This window comes from Protopterus annectens, chromosome 2.part1, assembly GCF_019279795.1.
Source record: "Protopterus annectens isolate FY-2018-M chromosome 2.part1, PAN1.0, whole genome shotgun sequence".
Lineage (NCBI taxonomy): Eukaryota > Metazoa > Chordata > Ceratodontiformes > Protopteridae > Protopterus > Protopterus annectens.
This window is the reverse complement of record NC_056729.1, coordinates 1039643630-1039658691: the sequence shown is the minus strand read 5'-3', so window position 1 is coordinate 1039658691 and position 15062 is coordinate 1039643630. Positions and strand designations below refer to the sequence as shown.

The 15062-nt window shown below is 35.5% G+C and overlaps 1 protein-coding gene across 1 annotated transcript in view; it reads left to right on the top strand.

Annotated features, from left to right (window-relative positions):
* SORBS2 (sorbin and SH3 domain containing 2) overlaps positions 1 to 15062 on the top strand; it is a 3647154-nt gene that overhangs the window by 56237 nt on the left and 3575855 nt on the right. The window contains exon 2 of the mRNA XM_044062620.1: positions 4123 to 4208. The gene's annotated coding sequence lies outside the window, so the exon portion shown is untranslated. The remainder of the gene's footprint in view (positions 1 to 4122; positions 4209 to 15062) is intronic.

Genomic DNA, 15062 nt, shown 5'->3' with positions numbered 1-15062 from the left:
GTTGTACAATAAGGTGCCGGCTTATATTATGTGGTTATTAGCCATTAACATGTTATACAATAAGGTGCTGGCTCATATTATGTGCTTATTAGGCATGAACTTGTTGTACAATAAGCTGCCGGCTCATATTGTGTGGTTATTACACATGAATATGTTATACAATAAGGCGCTGGTTCATATTATGTTGTTATTAGGCATGAACACATTGTACAGTAAGGTGCTGGCTTATATTATGTGGTTATTGGGCATGAACATGTTGTACAATAAGGTGGCAGCTCATATTATGTGCTTATTATGCATGAACACATTGTTATATTATGTGGTTATTAGGCATGAACATGTTGTACAATAAGGTGGCAGCTCATATTATGTGCTTATTATGCATGAACACATTGTACAATAAGGTGCCGGCTCATATTATGTGGTTAGTAGGCATGAGCATGTTATACAATAAGGTGCTGGCTCATATTATGTGGGTATTAGGCATGAACATGTTGTACAATAAGGTGCCGGCTTATATTATGTGGTTATTAGCCATTAACATGTTATACAATAAGGTGCCGGCTCATATTATGGGCTTATTAGACATGAATTTGTTGTACAATAAGGTGCCGGCTCATATTATGTGGTTATCAGGCATGAACATGCTGTGCAATAAAGTGCCAGCTCATATTATGTAATTATTAGGCATGAACATGTTGTACAATAAGGTGCTGGCTCATATTATGTGGTTATTTGGCATGAACATTTTACACAATAAGGTGCTGGCTCATATTATGTAGTTATTAGGCATGAACATGTTGTACAATAATGTGCCAGCTAATATTGTTTTGTTATTAGGCATGAACATGTTATACAATAAGGTGCCAGCTCATATTATGTTGTTATTAAGCATGAACATTTTGTACAGTAAGGTGCCAGCTCATACTATGTTGTTATTATTAGGCATGAACATGTTGTAGAATAAGATGCCGGCTCATATTGTGTGGTTATTACGCATGAACATCTTGTACAATAATGTGCCGGCTCATACTATGTTGTTATTAGGCATGAGCATGTTGTACAATAAGGTGCCATCTTGTATTGTGTGGTTATTATGCATGAACATATTGTACAATAATGTGCCAGCTCATATTATGTTGTTATTACGCATGAATATGTTGTACAATAAGTTGCCAGCTCATATTATGTTGTTATTATTAGGCATGAACATGTTCTAGACTAAGGTGCCAGCTCATATTCTGTGGTTATTAGGCACGAACATGTTGTAAAGTAAGGTGCCGGCTCATACTATGTAGTTATTAGGCATGAACATGTTAGGGTAGGGGATAAAAATGCATCCCTTTTAGAGCATGAAACCAGCATGGATCAAAGTGGGAGGGCGACAAGATGGAATTTACAGAGAAGGAGGGATGGAATGACAATATTTTTCTTAATGCGAAGCTTAATTTTATACCCAGAGTGAAATTTTTGTCCAATAGATCCAAATTTCCAAATGACAAGGCCAGCATGCTTTATATAGACTGTGGTATTTTCCAGACCAAATTCAGTTAAGCACTTAAAATTGTTTTTCTTATGATCTTGACATACTTTAGATGTATGCCTGCTGCTGGACAATGTCAATTTCTACAGCATAAAAAAAAACAAAGTAGAAGATGGTTGGAAATCAGTGATTAGGGAAAAGCATTTTAAGAAGGCAGGCATACTAGCTAGTTACCTGTAGGAATTTGATGTTTTTTCTGATTTTCTGATACCTATTTGAAATATACATGTGTGTGTGTGTGTGTGTGTGTGTGTGTGTGTGTGTGTGTGTGTGTGTGTGTGTGTGTGTGTGTGTATGTGTGTGCATGTGCACGCACATGTGCATGTGTTTTTGTGTGTGTGTGTGTGTGTGTGTGTGTGTGTGTGTGTGTGTGTGTGTCTGTGTGTTTGTGCAGTAAATGTATTGTTTAAAAAATGAATCACAAATTAATTTACAAAAACAAAATACAAAAATGATTCTTTATAGTTTCATGTAAAATTACACTTACTGTGCCAACATACTTAACGTTCTTAGTAGTTCATTTCACATTTATTCTATCTGCATGCTTCTTTTTCCTTCAGCATACTCATTTATTCAGAAATACTTTTGAAAAGATTTATCATTCTGAATTTTGATTTTATATAATTGACAATAACATTACATGTGAAAAGAGACTAGGACACTTCCTTTGGAGCAAGTCACAGTTGTCAACTTCTTTGTTGCATGTTATATCAATGTTCCGATCACAAATTGTCTTATTGCCTTAGTCCCCATTTTTCTGACCTGTTTTATGATTTCATTCTCTCCTGACATAACTCATGTTATTCTTCTCCCTCCTTTGTGTGATTATACATCTTTTCTGTTATGTGAGTCTGAATTTCCTAAAATAGTTCTGATTAGCCACTTAGCTTGTAAGAATAAGATGACATTTCAGATGTAATCACCTTCACTGGAATGGGAATTCCTTCTCTTAATATGGATTTCTCTCATTGTTGGCACTTTTCAAACCCCATAACTCAGAGGATCACTATTTGTAATTGTAATGGGACAGAAAATCCTCTTATCTGCTCCCCAAATAAAAATTACAAAATGATTGTCCTACCAGTGCATTATCTAATATTCATAAACTTTCATCTAAAATTGTGGTGTTTACTTATGGCTCCAGCATATTTGGTGTAAGCTTGCTGATGTTCCCTTACAACACCAGTACTCTAAATTGTTTTCACTCTTATCCTCTGTCTAATAGTGACACAGGAGTAATCCCTGACCTGTCCCTCCAGCAAGTTCTATTTATTTCTGATGTCCATTAATTCTGGATTTGACATAGCTTCATCTGTTTGAGACCCTTGATCCTCTTGGTGAGATACTTTTGGGGTCTTTCTAATTGCTGCAGGCATGTTGTTCTAGACAAATATACCTCCTCTGCAAGAACTTAGATTTGTCTTTAAAACAGATACTGAATTGTTCACTTTCTTCTCCACAACACTTCCCTTTCTGGCTCAGTCCATACATTTGAAATCTATTTGCTCCCTTCAGCTTCCTTCTACTTATTGAATAATTTCTGAATTACCATATTCATTGCCTTTTTCACACCTTATATTTTCTTTCTTTATTCTTTCCCCTTTTCTGTTATATTTCAATGCTGTCCATTGTGCAGTACAGGACTGATGTGAAAAAATTTGTATTAATTTTCACCTTTCTGTTCTAACCAATTCATTTTTTTTTCATTTAGTCCCTCAGTGGTATGCATAACATTCATTTTCTTCATACAAATCTTTAATACAGTGAGTTTTTTACTGGCCTAGCCTTACTGGTAATACCACAGATCATAGATAAGTTTCTCCCACTTTTGTTTGCCTGTTTTTCTTTCATTTTTTTATACCTGGGAAATGTCTAAAAGTTATTCAATCACTCCTCTCAGTAGGCTAGTTTAACTTCCTTTCTTTGTTTTCTTGACAGACTCTGACTTCTTTCATTTCCATGTTCCATTTTTAACCAATGAAAGTAAATGGGCTATATCTGCCTGGTGAAGAGATTTCAAATATACCCCGATTCTTTTTCACTCTAAGTAGCAAAGTAAAATGAATGGACAATTCATACCCCTAAAGATATAAGCAGCATGCTATCTATGGTTAGTAGATATGTTTTTTTCTGTCTTTCAAACTTTGCAAAAGTTATTGACAAAAATCGGATTTAGATTGAGTTAGAAATGTTAAATCTGCAGTAGGATACTCAAAAAGAAACCATCACTGCTTAAACAGACAAGAACAGGTCACAAAATAACTTCAAAGAATAAAGGTAGCAATGCAAAAGGCTCAAATGTGTTTACTGTAGAAATCTTAGAAAAATCAGAATGTTATTATTTTCAAAGATCTTGCTTTTTAGTAGATAGCAAATTGAATTTCAGTCAAGATTTTAATATTGTGATAAAGGACTACAGTAAAAATTATGAACTATGCAAGACATTTATTAACTCAAGGATAGAAAATTGAGTACAGAAACATTTTATGGTATGCTTTTAAGAAAAAAGGTTGGGAAATTTATAAAGTATACAATGTAGGTTTACCAAACTAATCAAAAGTTTTGACATGCCATCCTAGGAGGAAAGAGAGGAGACCGGATCCATCCATACATCCATACATCCATCCACAACCCATTTTTCCATTTCTTTGCACATGGAGTCCAGGTAAAGGTTTTCAAAGTGAATAAAGATTATTTTGTTGTAGAGATGTCTGAGACTGAGTACAACTGAAATATTATTTTCACCTAGGTTGTTAAAACATGCTGTTAAAATAATCTAACCACAAACTGTGTTTCTAAAAGGATTGTTGTATATTCAAATTTCCACCCAAAGGATGTTACTAGATTTCTTTCAAGGTTGTCTTGGATAAGTTTTTTCCTATAGCTGTTTAAAGTTCTAGATAGGCAGAAAGGGCAATTGCCCATGCCTAAATATGTTACTGTATCATAATGTATTATAAAGCTGCGGATTTCATGAGTCCATGTGAGAGGTTCCTGAACACTGGAAATCAGCAGATTTAACTACATTTCTCAAGTGCAGAAGCAAGAACAAGGCTAAAAACAATGAAGCTGCCGGTTAACCTCAGATATGAGGAAAATCATGGAATCAGTGATAAAAGACATCATTTTGGAATATGTGAAAACTTGTGGAATGCTGGATTCTATAAAATACAGATGCACAATGGGAATGTCCTGTTAAACAAATGTAAAATAGTTAAAACTCCCACAGTGAATTTCTCAAAATCATTATTATGATAAGAAATTCTAGCTGATAATAAAAACAGTTACACAGTAGATGTTTGAGTAATGGGTCTACTGTAGGTGCTCGTGTGCTAGTGTTTCTCAGCATACCTGCTCGCTGCCACTTACTTGAAAAAGAAAATGGTCAGACTCCCACTAGCCCAATCTTCCAAATGTATGAGGCCCTCCCCACGCCCAACCCTGTACAACTGTAAAGCCCTATACAAAATTTTAACAGTAAAACTCACACCTAGTTCCCAACCCAAGTCTTTGCTCCCATACCCTATATAGCCACCCCATCACTAAACTTAAAATCTCCAATCTAAACCTAAGCCTCTAACCTTTCTCCTTAAACATAAATTCCCTGATTACTCCCTAAAACTCCCCTCCTGCTCCATAAACTTAAAATCCCCTTCCAGCTCCTTAAACCTAATACTCCAACCTCCTCCCTAAACTTAAATTCCCTGATCACTCTCCAAGTCTAAAACTCCCCTTCTGCCCCTTAAACATAAACACTTTCTTGTTCCCAAACCTAAAGCTTCTTTCCCATTCTCTAAACATAAAATCAACCCCCCTTGCTGCTCAATAAACCCTAACTCCCTTCTTGCTCCATGCTTTTAAGCTCCTCCTCCACTCCCTCCCAGTGAATACTTGTGGAACTTACATTCAAATTCAAGGTTATGTAACAATATTCGGCTGTTCATGAGGTTATGAAATGGCATCTGTATTCTCTGCTACTGAATATAAAGTCTAGAACCAGTCATTTTGTAATAAGTTGCTTGTTTCTCTCCATGGCTCATGCTAGCATCGGTTATCTTTTATTTTTATCAGTGGCTTTTGTGCCTCGCATACAGTTGTACAGATGACTTATTATTTTGTTGTTATAACTGGATAGAATTATAGATATTTTATTTTCTAATACATTTGTTTTGCTCATTCTGTCTTTAATGAGTTTTCTTTAAGGACAAAAAGAAAACAATAACAATCAGAGAAAAGAGGTATTTCAATTTTAAAATGAAAAATGCATTTAAATAAAAGTTATGCCAATAAATGTGCAGCATTCCTAGATCAAATACTTAAATCCAAAACCAAACTGAAAGATGTACCTTTATGTAAAATCAACCAGAAATAAATGTAAGCAGCTGACCATGCATGCCTTTTATTACTTAAGGAGCAGCTGTATATATTTCTTAATAGCTGTTGTGTTGTAAAAGTGCTTTGCTTTATTATTTTAAGACACATAATCGCTGCCATGAGACCAAGTATTTCTTTTTGGTGTGTGGAACTCCAGCTTAGTTCTCATATTATCTAGGCACTGGGTACTCCTGGGAGTCATAGACAAAAGAGCAAATGCTAAAGCTTCTTAATGTGCTATAATACAGTGTAGCACAATTCAAAACTCAGGAAAACATTGGGTTTTGTAAGGCTGCAAATGTTGTTACAAAAGTATTTAGTGCATTTAACGTTATATGTATTTAAGTTCACTCAGTGCATTATAAAGTTAGGTTTGCAAATTGCTATGCTTTAACAGCAGATGTATTTATATAGAATCCTAATGCACCGCTGGGTTTCCGTTTGTCAAAACATAATATCATCTCTGAATCATGGTATTCCTGTATGATCACCAGATTGGTATAGTAATAAGCAACACTATTGAAATTAAGAAAATTAATGCAAGCAGTTTATGTGGCAGAGAACTTTTAAAAATAACGGTGAGTAGAAATACAAGTTTGATATGATGTTTATAGTTTTTTTTGCACGTCATTGTTAAACTGTATAAGCGACAAGTGCAGTCAGCAGTAACATCAGTTTTAACAGAGGTAAGTATGATCCCTCATGTTTTAACAATCTAAAAAGGAATCTAAACAGCTAACAGGCAAGACTGTGCACAACCAGCAAGTCAAACTAAAGAAGAAAAGAAAACCAGTTCATGTCTACATGAAATTTAAAATAATACTTTTATTGCATGTGCTATGCAATAAACATATTATTTTATATTTCACAGTGAGTTGAGCTCACTTTATTATTCTTCTTTGTTTTAAAAAACTAAACCCTGTAGAATTATTTCAAACCATTTGTGTTATGGATGTGTGAAACCCAATTCTTGTGTCACACTTCCTCAAATACAAATACTCAAAAGCTGTCCATTACATATGTGGTAATGATACAGTTCCAAACAAGCACCCCTTCCATAACTAACATCCCCCAAATTCATATATTCCAGCTCCATGGCATCTTAGCACTGAGGAAGAAGAAGCTCCCCACAGCAGTACACTGAAGTGTCAAGCAATCATTTTTTAGTATACTGCTGTGTAATTTTGTATTATTGTAGTAATGCAGATCCACTTCTTAATTTCAAAATTACAAAATCCCGAAGTCCAATATATCGAACTTACAATCCCGAGATTTTGTAATCTCAAAATTAAGAAGAAAAAACACATCAAAAACATGTTTTTGCAGGGGGGGTCAAGCCCCCCTGTACCCCCCACTCCCCCTGCAACTTAAATATACTAACTCCGAGATCTACAGTGCAGAGAACGGTAATGTTCCTGTTCTGCACTGTATAGTGATCTGCATTACCATTCTCTGCATTGTACAGCGATCTCGGAGGTAGTATATTTAAGTTGCGGGGGGGGGTGCAGGAGGGTTTGCCAAACATGTTTTTGATGTGTTTTACTTTTTTTTTCTTAATTTCGAGATTGTATGTTCCATATATTGAACTTCAGGATTTTGTAATTTCGAAAGTAAGAAGTGAACCCAGTAATGCATACTTTCAATTTCTACTGTAATATTTCTAAGCTTTTTCACATGATTGCAATATATTACTACTTCTATACCATTTTTTGTTGAATTAGTTAAATCTGTACTTGTATTAATTTTTTTGTGGAACTTTTCTCCTCGGGCCTCCACTGAAAATGAGTTTCAGACCCAGTGGACTTTCCCGGTCAACAAATGTCAATAAATAAATAAATAAACAGAGCAAGCAATTGTTTGAGTTACCATGTTTTGGGGAAACAAAGAGAACTTATATGAGGCCAATTATACAACATATATGCAAACATTTGGGCAGATCAGTAGTGACTCAAGATGCATTGCTGCCTAACAGCAAGAGTTTCTCCAGTATGATTCTTGGCTGGCGTGCCTTCTGTGAGGAGTCTATATGTCATACCTGTGCCTGTGTGGGTTTTTTCTATTACAGTAATTTTCTCTCACCTCCAAAAGACATGCAGATGGTATTAGACTGGGATGAAAAGGCTAGCCTTAAAATGACCTCCGGGTTGATAACCTAGTAATCTCCTAAGATCCTATGATCCTATGACTGGTGATCTTTCAAACTGCCCACAGGTGTGGGTGAGGTGTATGACTGACATTGTATGTATATTCTGCAATAGACCAGCACCTTAAATGGAATGAGCTTCAATACTTTGCACCCACCAGCTGCTGGGAAAGGCTCCACATCCCAGCAACCCTGTAAAGGATAAAGTGGGCTTCTGGAAAATGGATGGATGGATGGTTGGTTGGATGGATGGATGAATGGATGGATGTTAATTTTTAATAATTAATTTTTATGTTACTATTATTATTTATCTACCATGGGATGGGTAAGGCCAATTTAACAACAAACAGGATAGGTTAATTCAAGCACCAAAAGAAAAAATTGGCTAGGCTTAAAATGGCCCATAAGGGCAGTTACCTATTAAGAAATAAAGAAAATCTGTTGTTGCATAAAATTACAGTCGATGCAATTAGAAAACAAAAGACTATTACTGCAATGTAAAACTAGCAAGTTGCTTCCTCATTACTGTTTAAAAAAAGTCCATTTATTTTTCAAACTGACAACCTAGAATAAGGCCAGACATTCAAATGTATAAACAGATGTTATAAAAATATTTAAGGCACTATTAAAGTTCATCCATTTGCTGTAAAATGACATAATGTAATGAATTAAACAAAAATAAGATGGAGTTGCTTTAAATCTGTACAGCCTAGCAGCATTTAAAGTCACTTTTGGAGTAACCAAAATGTATTTGCTTGTCAAGTAAATACTTAATACAGATATAATCCAAAGCTTGATGAAATGAAGAAGACCCGGTTTTTCAGTTTACCATTTCCCCTTTGTTGATGCTAGATTGACATCCTGAACTGTATTTCATAATAGGACTGACATGCAGGAGGTTTTAAAACCAATTTATCAGCAACTATAAAGCAGTTATTTCCACACTAGATATACATATATATATATATATATATATATATATATATATATATATATATATATTTATACAGATATATATATATATATATATATATATATATATATATATATATATATATATATATATATATATATTTATACAGATAGATAGATATAGATACACATATAGATATGCAGATAATAGGCATATAAATACACTGTTAGTGCATCAAAAACAAGACAGGGCAGTTAAAATTTTGAATAAAGCTATAACATTCATCTTGTCTTAATTCTGTTTCAGCTTGAAACAAAGAAGGCTACCCTTAATTGTTCATCTCTTGCTACTGTCTTTCTTCCGTGAAATGGCCAATATGCTTAGATGAGGGTATGTCTGTCCCACACAGCCTATGAATGCAAAAAATGTACTGTGACATTCATTCTGAGGCATGTGATGAGTCTTACAAAGTCACGTCGGCTCATTAACTGACAATATTTCATCTGCAGTAATTGCTTCTGCCTAGCAAGTGAGTGAGTGAGTGAGTGAGTGAGTGAGTGAGTGAGTGAGTGAGTGAGTGAGTGAGTGAGTGAGTGAGTGAGTGAGAATGCTATAGAAAATAGTTGAACTACCGAATCAGAAAATTAAGATTTTTTCCCTAATCTGCAAAAGTGGTGGGGGTATGAAGCACATAACAATGAGCATGAGCCATAATAACCAGGCATTGCAGGGTCTAGCAAATTCTCTTTCTGTACATCTTTCTTTCCACCAGTTTCTTATTATGTTTGTCAGTTTTTGCTGGATTCTACATGCCAGAAGTCTAAACAAAAAACTCCACTCCCTACAAGATCACCTAACCTAGAGAATATAGATGTCTGGGTAGTTACTAACACATGTATTAAATCCATGAAAAGCACCATGGTTAGACCAGCTACTGCATAGAAAGGGACAAGAGGTTAAAAGGTGCCTCAATTTACATCAAGACAATCTACTTCAGGGCTGGTCAAGCAGTATGACACATCTGAGATCCTCCTCATACAACTACAAATCACCATAAGCAAAACCCCTTACCATATCTTTGTACTCTGTATGTCCCTCTTTATGGCCCAGGAATTCCATACCACTTACTTAAATTAACTTGAGTCACTTTTCATTCAGCCAAATACCATACGCGTCGGTGACTTCAAGTACTCCACAATAAACTGGAAATCATACACAATCTCAGACTTGTAGGTGCAACTATTCCTGGACTTTGTCAACAAGAATGCCCTGTACCAGCTACTGCATACATCCACTGGGGTAGCCAGATACTTGTCCTAATCCTCACCAACATGTAAGAACATCACACCACCACAAGTGTAACTGCCTCACTGGTCAGGTCAGACCATAAAGCTGTCTTCTTCAAAATAAAAATAAAACCGGATACAGCAGGTAACCATGGAATTTTTAGGAATTATTCCAAGACAAATGACTTACTTTTAAGTTCAAAAAAAGAACCTCCTGCACGGAGGCAGTTGCACGGCTCAACCAAAAGAAGCAAGTCAAACAAAACATAGAGCCAGCAAACTGTGACCTGAAAAGTACTTTAATTAGTACATAAAAACAACAAAGAAACAGACCGGTTTCAGCCGGACAATAACACAGCCTTCTTCAGTGTTAAAGAAATGCACCAAATTGTTGCTATTTAAATATACCCATCTCAAAGGACATTGGTGGTTGCTAAAATTGTTCATTTAGACCAGGTGGGAATAATCCACCTAGTTTCACAATCCACTTTTTTTCTTTAGAATTGAGAATAGAATGCCAACCTGTCTTGTTGGATCTATTGCCTTTAATAATGTCAATTACCATAAAGGAAAATCTGGCAGATTTATGTAACAAATGGTGTTTGTAAAGTGCATTATTTGCCTTTTTATTTTTGATGTTACTGATGTGTTCTGATATTCTAAGTCTAAAAGGACGAGAAATTTGCCCTACATAAAATGAGCCACACGTGCATGTTGCTAAATATATAAGCCAATCGCTACTACAATTGGCAAAAAAGTTTATGTCATAAACAGAAGCACAGTTTTTACTGGAGAATTGCTTGGACTTATTAACTTTGTCACAATTAATGCAATGGCCGCAAGGAAAACAACCAATCAATGGCTCACCCCTCAATGTGGTCTGTGAATATTGAGGAGATATATTTACATGACTGTGTTTAAAGTGATTAAAACAAGAACTTAAATTTTTACCCTTGCGGAATGAAAAAAGACATCTGTCTGGAATGATATCTGCCACTTCAAGATCACATTGTAAGATGTTCCAATGTCTATGCACACTTTGTGTAAGAATATCTGAATTTCTGGCATAAGTGGTGACAAACCTAATGGGTTGTGATGTTGTATTGGTATGATCATGGTAACACAACAATTCCTGCCTATCAAGGGAATTTGCCCAATTACTGGCCTGCAACACATGTCCCATGCTATAGCCCCTGGATCTGAATCTGTTAGTCAGGTCCTTCCTTTGTTGCTGAAATGATGAATCATGGGAACAAATAAGTTTTGTTCTGATGAATTGTGATTTGGGAATGTTGCGTGCAATGTGTGGTGGATGAAAGCTGGACGCATGGAGGATGGTGTTGTACTGGGGGTATTTCCTAAAAATTTCTGTACTTAATGTATGGTCAGGCAATCTATTAATAGATGCATCCAAAAAAGTGATGGGGTTCATATTATAATATACTGTAAATTGCAAACCCCATATATTATCATTGAGGTAGGATATAAAGTCCATAATTTGTTCAACCTCACCCTTCCACACCATCCAACAGTCGTCCAAGTAACGTCTCCAAATGTCAATATGTGCATGAAAATTATTGTTTCGGTTGTCATAAATTATGTGTTTTTCCACATAGGCCATAAATAAATCTGCGTAAATTGGGGCAAAAGAAGCTCCCATTGCTGTGCCTTTGGTTTGCCAAAAACAAATGTCTTGATAAAAGAAGACGTTACTGGTCAAAACATGTTCTGTTAAACCAACCAAAAAATAATTGAAATCAGATGGATATAAATCCGCCACACCTAGCCAATAACCAAGGGCCTCCAAACCTGCTTGATGAGGAATATTGGTATATAAGGCACTCACATCAAGTGTGCACATAAACCACCCTGCTTCAAGCTAGGTATCAGAAATAATTTGTAAAAAATTGGTTGTATCTTGCAACCGTGAACGTACTAAATCAAGCAAAGGTTTAAGATATTTAGTAAGATATAACGACAAAGGTTCCGTTATGAACCCTTTGCCTGATACAATCGGTCTACCCGGTGGATGTACAGGATCCTTGTGTATTTTGGGTAGAAAGTAAATGTATTGACCTGCAGATTCCTGAATCATAAGTTGATGCATGGTGTCATTGGTAATGATGCCTTGGTCTCTGGCCCTAACCAAATAATCCTCAATCTGTTTTTTAAACCTGAATGTCGGATTGATAGGCATTTCTGAATAATATCTGTTATCCGAAAGTTGTTTTTTGGCCTCATGACCATAATCACACCAATTAAGGACCACTACAGCTCCACCTTTATCAGCAGAAATAATAACAATATCTTTGTTATTCTGAAGTTCCAGAATAGCTTGTTTTTCAACTGAAGTAACATTATTAGATTTAAAACGTATGTCCGTTCTGGAAAAATGAAGATTTTTGAGAATGCTATTCTGGAACTGATAGGATGCATTGGAGGGACAAAACATGATTTGTGGTATACAAATTGATCATGACTATAATTCCGGTCTGTGTCACCAAAATACAATCTCAAATTCAAATTTCTGCAAAAGGACATCACATCTTGAGCCAGTATATCCTCAGAAACCATGAAACCCGGTATGAAAGTGAGGCCTTTATTAAGAACCGACAGATGAATTGGTGACAAAACAAAATTAGACAGATTTAGAACATTTGCATTTAAATTGTCATTTATTTCTGCATTGCCATTTTCAAAAGGCTGTGTATGTTGCTTATTCCTCCTGCATTTGCGTCCAGGACTGTTTGGTTTACAGTTTTATGCCGGGAATTGTTTCTTTTTGCCTTCAACGGAGCTCGCATCCATTTGCTTATTGTGAACGGAAAAGAGTACTGTTTGCATAAGTAAGTAAGTCCAGGACTGTTTGGCTTTGAGTTTCGTGCCAGCAAAACTGATGGTTTGTGTTCCTTTAATAAATGTTGGGCGTTCACTTTAACGCTCTCACGAGTGTTTGCCTTATCACTGACTGGGTCCAGGACTGATTTTGTGTTCCATGCCGGGAATTGTCTTCTTTTTCTTCCAACGGAGCTCATATCAACTCCATACCATTTTGGGCTTATTGTGAACGGAGAAGAATACTGTTTGCATCCATATCATTATTTTTCTGATTCAAGTGAATTTGGTACCAGTATCACTTTTTTGGATTTTAATGGATATTTTCTACAATTGAGGCCAGAATGGTGTTCCGAGCATCTCTGATGGAACTTTAGGTAAAAGGGGACTGTTCTTTTTGAACGCGCCTTCTCTGTTCATCAAGGTACTATTTTTTATTAAGTCGCGATTTGCTGGATTTCTATTTACATTCATTGTATATTGAATGTATATTTCCAACTACTAGGATAATTGATCGAACAATTGTTCGGATTGTTTTCTATTACACCATTTTGGCAGTGTGAATATATTTTTCTTTTTGGGATATCTTATTTTTTGAACTCTTTTCATAAATTTGACTGGGATGCTTTTTATGACATTATAATATATTTAGAGACATTGATATAGGGGTCTGGATTTTGTGTTGAATTATCATAGGCATTCATGAATAACTATGGTATTGTTTTTGTACTTACTTAGCTTTTTCAGGTCTCTATTGGGTTTTTTCTAGAATGCTGGTTTAATTGGATTTGTATCCTTCAGGATCTTATGTTTGTCATTACTCTCCTTTTTGAATTATAACACATGGTTGCTCTCAATCTAGGCATACACAACCATAAATAACAAGGGTGGCTTTTTGGCTCATGACCAATTTGGTCAAAAATTCCTTTACTTGACCATCAGCTTTCAGATCTGGGGTTCCTTTTATACTTGGTCTACAATTCAACATTAGGTTGTTTGGTTTAATCATTATTAGATTTATTCAGCTTTATTAGCTCAAGGTTCTATTTTTTACAAAACTAAATTGTGTTCCTTTGGTATAGATTTAATAACAAACAGGTCATTTCACATTTAATATGGACAGGTCATTGGTGGTCTATACATATTTAATTTTTCATTTTTGTGTAGGGTTGGCAAACACATAACATACTGTATATTTTTCTAACATATTTGATGAACAATTAGATTCTGTATTACAAGTTTGTCATTGATTATTTTATATTCTGTCTGGGTTCAGTAGCAGAGCATACTATATTTGTACAGACTACCACCAAGTTTTTAACTGCATTTAATATCCCGTGGGCATTATTATTGTGTGTTTTTTTCTCTGTTGGTTACTGACCTCTTCGTTTGACAGTATTTAATATTTAATACCTAATGCACAGTTGGCTTCAATATTTGTACAATTGTTTATGCAAACACTTTTAAAAGGACGCAGCAATAATATGTGCCTATAGGCTATTCATTTATTTTTTGGGCTGTTATTGTCCTTTTAAACTTTATTCCATCTGGAATTTCTCTGCTGACGTAGCAATTTATTTTTTTGGCTACTATTGTCAGTTACATTGTACAGACATATTTACATCTATATTCCAGATCTCATTTGTATGATGGATCTGTCTAGTCTAATTTCTGGTCTATCAGCTGATAGAGAAGACCTGGGAGCATTTGCCTTAGGTCCATCTATACACACCAACACCGGCACTAATTTCCAATTGGGTCCTGAAGCCATTTGTGCATTAGCTTTTGAAGAATTGCACAAACATCTCAGGTCTCTTAGATCTAATGTTTGGCATTCCAAACTGTTTAAGGCTTATATTGCCAGGGGCTTAACCCCAAGAGGTCTGAGAATACGCACACAACCCTTTTTGGGGGAAACTGACGAGGAACTCAATAACCAATGGAGAGCCATACAACAACAGGCTACTA